Here is a 6,408-nt window from a genome sequence, read left to right as displayed (position 1 = left end):
GCGAATAAAAAATGAGCAACGCCGTAAACGAGCCAGTTACCGCCAGAAGGTGATTTACATTTACATTTACATTTCCGTTACTTAGCAGGCGTTTGAAGTTGTATATTTCGGCATACTGTATGCTGATAAATTAAATCCAGTTGTTTAATGCACAATATGTATTATATTATATTAACCTACCTTGCAAATCAGAAGCAGGATCTGGTTCTGTTAACCAGCGTAACGTGATGTGTAATATATATACAATGTGCATTAATTGAACATAATATTCACACGCTTTACATGGCCAGTTGTGTGATTCCGCTTCCTACTGTGATAAATATCATTACATATGGAATGATAGGGGTTAATGGTTCACTTCTTTCCACTAGTGCAATCCTTTTCACGCTGCACCTGGCACTTTTTGTACACACTATAAAAGATAATTTATTGACAGTACATGCTGCTATTCCCCTCCAAATATACTCTAAAGATATGCTGCTATGAGACTCAAAGACAATTTACAGTACACTCCTTGATTGTACTGCGTGTATTGTACATAGTTAGGCTGTTCTAATTCTCTTTCTTAACTTATGTACACTGTTGGTATAGGAGAAACGTTATTTCATGCCTGATTGTACGCAAGTGTATGATAAAATGACAATAAAGGAAATCCGAATATGTATCATTATATGTATGTATGATGTATGTGTAGTCTAGTTTATTAGTATAATATATAGTATATACTAGTATACAGTATTAATTGGTATATATTTGTATAAAAACATGTAGACACATCCTTAAATAGGCATAACTTCTGTATGTATTAATCATGTTTATAATAAAACAAAATCATTACCTGATTTGCTGTCTGAATAAATCCACAAATGTTGGATAACTGATATGACTCAGTCATATGGTTGCATTGAAAATGTGCATTTTGAGCTGTGGATATTCATGCTGAATTTTCCATTTTATTTAAATACTACAGTTCTGAACAAAAGAAGATCCTACCGCTACTGCTTGTCCACTATGACAACATTGCTGCCTGAAGACAAATGTTGACCGAACAACGGTTTCTCTCTCACATAAGCCATGGAATGCCACCTGTATTTTTAATGTTGAAAAAAAAAATACTGGTTTAATTTTAAAACTTATTCTGTATGAAGGAACATTTCTGTAATACAGGATCACTTATGCCACTCTTAACTTTGATTTAAATGTGTATATTGAGTTAATCCAAAATGTTACCTGTTTTCTGGTTGCGAGAACATTTCTTCCTGCTCTTTTCCATCTCAGTCATTTTTCCATCGCTAGCTGCAGAAAAGTGTCTTGTTGTGAAAGGTTTAATATTGCATGCCTTTCTTGTCTGCATTTTTACATGCAGCATCATCATAACAAAATGATTTTCAACTTCATATCCATGCTATAGATAAAGATATATATAGATAAAGAAAATCCCTTCACTTTTCTAGGTGTCTCGCCCAGCAGTCCTGCTGTATGTTTATTTAAAAAGTACATTATTTTTACATTATGATATTTTTGAAATAAGACCCATAATAGCAACATTACAACATTTGTATTTTATTTGATAGCAAACATCTCTGAAAATAAGGCAGATTATTGATGCTACTTTCCCAAGACATTTAGCAAAATAACATTATAATGTTTTATATATTACAATATTTTTACGAAGAATATTTTGAAGAAATATTGAACAATTATTTTTTCCTCAAAAATAATTTCATACAGTAAAATATTGTGCATTTAATCTTCAGAAAAATATTTCCAATTGTATAATTAATTATTCAAGGAGTCACTTCTAAAGCACTTTTGACTGAATCACTTTTCAGAAAAAGGATTAGAATTACTTTCTTAAATATATCAAAATAGAGAAACAATGATTTTACACACAATGCACATTTTTTAGAGAAATGTTTGAACAAATATTTCAACATTACATTATCATATTTAAACCACATCAATGCAATCAAATCAATCTTATTTTTGACTTGTTTCACCATATAGTTCTAGAACAATCATGTCATCGTTACCATCTCAGTTTTAATGACGACCTACAAACATACATCAGAACACTTCCTGTCAGTACCACAAAACCTTTCAAAAATGACAGCCACTTCACTAAGCATATATAATTTAACCAGAAAACAGAAACCTCTCAGACCAGAGACGTGAGATGCATGTTCTGTTCCTCTTCTCCAAATGTACAGGAATGAAAAGCCCATTGCAGCAACATCATAGCAGCAGCATGCTGTTAAGTAATCCCCTGTCGGCTCAAGAGGAAACAGAACGTGGGTAGCAGATATATCCACGAGAAGATATCTGAGCCAATGTGACCAAGGTAAGTTTGGACTAGAGTTTATTCCCATTGAGATTTCTGGATCATGGGAAGCAGTGAATACCATTTTTAAAGTCTTCAGTATCACTCAGCAAGCCATAAAACGCAGAACAAAAGATCATACTCTAACCACACGGCCTCTGAACTTTGCCTGTGCTGGGTAAGCAATGGTATACAGAAGGATTAAGAAATGACAACCAGGTCTTATTGGAGGACACACTCCAAAAGACTGTATCACTGCGTAGTCAGTTATATTGAAAAGAGTCGTGTTTTATAAAGTAAGTGGCTCTGCTGCTCTTTAATATGCAGAATGCGAAAATGGACAAAGCAAGAGTTTAAATGAGTCCAGAGACGTTTGTGCTCTCTGGGACAGTGACAGACAATAATAGGTAATTAGGTAAGACAAGAATAACAATGTCACAAATATACTCTCACTGAGTCTGCACTATTTATGCTGCAAAGAAAAGACTGTCTTGGCCAGTCACTAGTGTTCTTCATTTTAAGTGCAAATTTCAATGGAAATACAGTCACCTTTCAAACCATTAACAGTAGAGGGCAGCACAATGCATTTATTAAAAGACAAGTGAAAGTTCATGCAGCCACTCAATGAGTGAGCATTTACTATGAGAGGTTGAAAAGAATGTACCCTCAGTTTCACACTATATAGACAACAACAACAATAAGAAATACTCTTATACCTGACATGTACTGGCTTACTATAGGCTCATAAACCAGCACATCCTGAGCCTCCACGCAAAAAATTAATCAATGTCAAAATAAAGTTTTGCATCTAAAAATCATTCCTGCCAATGTCTTGTTCCCCCTTTCTTCATTCTGTATTCTTGCAGAATTCCAAACACTATTTGAAATGAAACATTTTGTTGAAAGTGTAACTATTCTGTATCACAACTTTGGCAGTTCAAAATGCACAACATAGCAATTATGCTACTGCACACTACACCACTTCACTCCCAACCATCGTAACTGTGTTTTATAGCTACAATAAATAACAAAGTTGACTGGTTCTGAAACAGTTATGTCTATGAAACAGGTGCATGATTTCAAGAACTAGATTTAAAAAATCCCTGAAACTGATACCAGTTCTATAATTAGCATAATCAATAACCAAAACAGTCTTATTATAAGTTGTGCATCATTCCCGTACTAAGGTATGATTAAAACTTAAAACAAGCTGTTGATTTGGACTTTTGCTGTATATTCTCATAAATCAATGTCCTCAAAACCCAGCTAGAATGATCTTTTCAAATCATGATGAGACTGCCTGCACAGGCACTCAATAAAGCAGCCCACACTACAGCATTCTCTAGCTCTGACCAAATATTGTTTGAATGTGTGTAGGTGTGTGTCTGTTTCTTCCAAGTACAGTTAGTAAGAAACTCGGTCACCCGTTATCGTCCAGGTTGTAGAGGAGGACCCGAGCGTTGTGGTCAGGTGTGATGCTGGGGTAGCTCCCCAGTCTGTAAAGGTAGCTGGCGGAGCTATAGGGCATGACGTGGTAGTGCTGTATCTCTTCATAGCCGAAGGTCTGGGAGCAGCACTCCGCCACCACCAGCTTCAGCCTCTTTCTGTCCGGGTAGAGCAGCCTCTGGCCGGGGCCCCTGTCGCACGGCACCTGGCCCTCCTCCGTCTCCTTCTCCTCATGGTGGATCTTGCGCAGCAGGTTGTTGATGAGCACGGAGCGCCTCAGGTAGGCCTCCGGATCCTCCAGGAACCGGAGCTTCTCCAGGGAGAGTTTGAGGATGCAGCTGCGGTCCTCCGACAGTATCAGGTGCTAGGGACAGGCACAAAACAAAGCAATACATATCATGACGCTACAGAAACAGTCAGCTCTCCCGAATATGCCTTTGTGACAACTGCACACCAGTTACTCACAGAGGAAGTAGCTCTTACTCTCTGAAAATACCCATGAAAGTCTCTTTGTACATCCTCCTCTTCCGCATATTTCCTCTTGAAGTAGGCGACTTTCGACGTTGTTGATGGATTTGGTCTCTCTTGGAGGGAATCAGCTGTGAAGACGTGGGGAAATTCAGCAGATGTGTCACATTGCCAGTGCTACACCTCTTTTCTGACTCGACAAAAGGAGAGTGGTGACATTCAAGGACAACTGAGTGGCTTGTTAAAGGACTACAGAGCAATGAAAAAGACAGTGTCTACAGTACCTAAAGAGGGCAGAAATCAGCCACAGATGAGCTCTCTGCCTGGGTTTCTGTTCCTCTGGGCCACCCTTTGCACTTCACACATCGCCTTCACAAGTTTCTACAGGAGGAAAAAAGGGGCCCACACCATTAACACTTGTACATCCATGTTGAGCATACCAATGAGGCCCTAATACCTCTATCTTTGATTAGTAAAAGCAGATGGTGTTTCATTTGTCCGTCAATAGCGGTATCCTGACTGGGGAACATATTTAATCTTTTATCTCTAATCCACCAACAATGACAGCTTTCACATGTCAAGAGCTTTATGCCTGACAATAGAGGTAGCCATATTTATTTTCATTTATTTTCAAAATAAATAAATGAAGAAATAAATCAACCACATAGAAATACACATATGGACCATTAAACCAACACTTGAAATAACCTGGCTGTCTGGGATAGGGTTAAATTTTTTATTTCATTTCTTTTCTGTACTAATCATATGTTTGCATATTTAACATTCACCACGTGGAAAGGAATGTTAAGTTCGTTTTGCTGAAATAAGCATTAGATTTTTCTATCCCACAACAGTTTTAGGTCTTCCATGTGGCGGAAGAAGCATCGAACCGAATATCAATGTTTGTTTTGTTCAAGGATCATGTATAACTTGAGGTTATTACTGTTACCTTCCAAGAGGGACGAAGGCAAAAGTCTGTTTATATCATTAGATAAAGATATTCCGCTGAGGGAATTCTTACACGAGCGCAGTAGCTTCTTAATTGACCGAGATAGTCCTTTGAGATTACTCTTTTGCCATTTCTCCGTGCTGACAGCTAGGCTATTACTAATAATATGTTCAACTCTTAGGGGACATGTGCGATTAAGAACTGGTGCATCACAATAATACATTAAGAATGTCACATCATTTAGCTCTCATATTTACAGCGCTGTTCAACATTTGTGGGCGGTTTAAAGTAAAATGAAAGCGACACCTAATGTAGCCTAAGTATTGCTCTAAGATTGAAGACAACGTACCCGCAAGTCGTATACTCCCACAAACTATTAGTAGACTACAGCGCCGGAATGAATACATGCTAAAGCGGCAATCTAAACATGTTAATACGAACTATTGTAAAATAGTATTTATTTCGCAAACCCAATTTTCACAGTTGTCAGCATCTTAATGCAATAAATATCAATGAGAAATTAAATGAGTAGAAGCAATCCAAATTATATCGAGTAGTTAAACAGTATTTGTATTTATCATTAGAAAATTAATAATGTCAAGTATATTAAAAGACACAACGTTAAGAAATACCTTTTGATAGTGACCAGAGATAATTCACTTTGAGAACCAAAGCAGTAGGTTGATCAGATGGATGAAGGTGATAAATGTCTCTGCTCAAGAGTGATAAGGTCGTCCGGTGTGTTAGCGTTCTTTGCTGCGACATTAATCCATTTGCTTTCTATACCAATTGTTCCCGCTCTCTGCTCTGACAGTTTGCCTTTTACACCCTACCGCTGTATCGCTGTCTTAATAATCCCCTCGGAACACGCAACACTCCTAGGTCTTAAAATATCCCTTTTTGTGCAACAAGCAACAACACAGTTCTTTCTGAAACCTTATTGGTCCTCACAGCAGCAGATGTTTCTAGTTGCTAGGAGAGTCGCTAGGCAATGATGACGCTCCATCCTTTCAGCATCCTCTTTATTTGGTGCAAGGTTTCGTGATTTTTTTCCCCCGCTGGGTTAGATACATATATGAAGAGACAAGAATGTTTGGTTTAAACGTAATATTTGGTTTAAACATAATAATGAGCACAGTCTTATGTTGCTGTTGTAAGACTAAACCTTTATATAAAAGTATTACTTTATTATTGGCTAGCTACATTTTATGTAGTATATTGAGAC

The 6,408-nt window shown here is 37.3% G+C and overlaps 1 long non-coding RNA gene across 1 annotated transcript; it reads right to left on the bottom strand.

Annotated features, from left to right (window-relative positions):
- Nucleotides 1-3,616: 3,616 nt before the first annotated feature.
- On the bottom strand, nt 3,617-6,089 carry LOC118786478. The gene is made up of 4 exons (XR_005005340.1): nt 5,816-6,089; nt 4,519-4,615; nt 4,250-4,365; nt 3,617-4,130 (listed from the first exon to the last, which is right to left on the bottom strand). It is a non-coding gene; the product is annotated as an uncharacterized LOC118786478 (long non-coding RNA).
- Nucleotides 6,090-6,408: the final 319 nt, after the last annotated feature.

Source organism: Megalops cyprinoides, chromosome 12 (assembly GCF_013368585.1).
Source record: "Megalops cyprinoides isolate fMegCyp1 chromosome 12, fMegCyp1.pri, whole genome shotgun sequence".
NCBI lineage: Eukaryota > Metazoa > Chordata > Actinopteri > Elopiformes > Megalopidae > Megalops > Megalops cyprinoides.
This window is presented reverse-complemented; position numbering and strand designations above follow the sequence as displayed.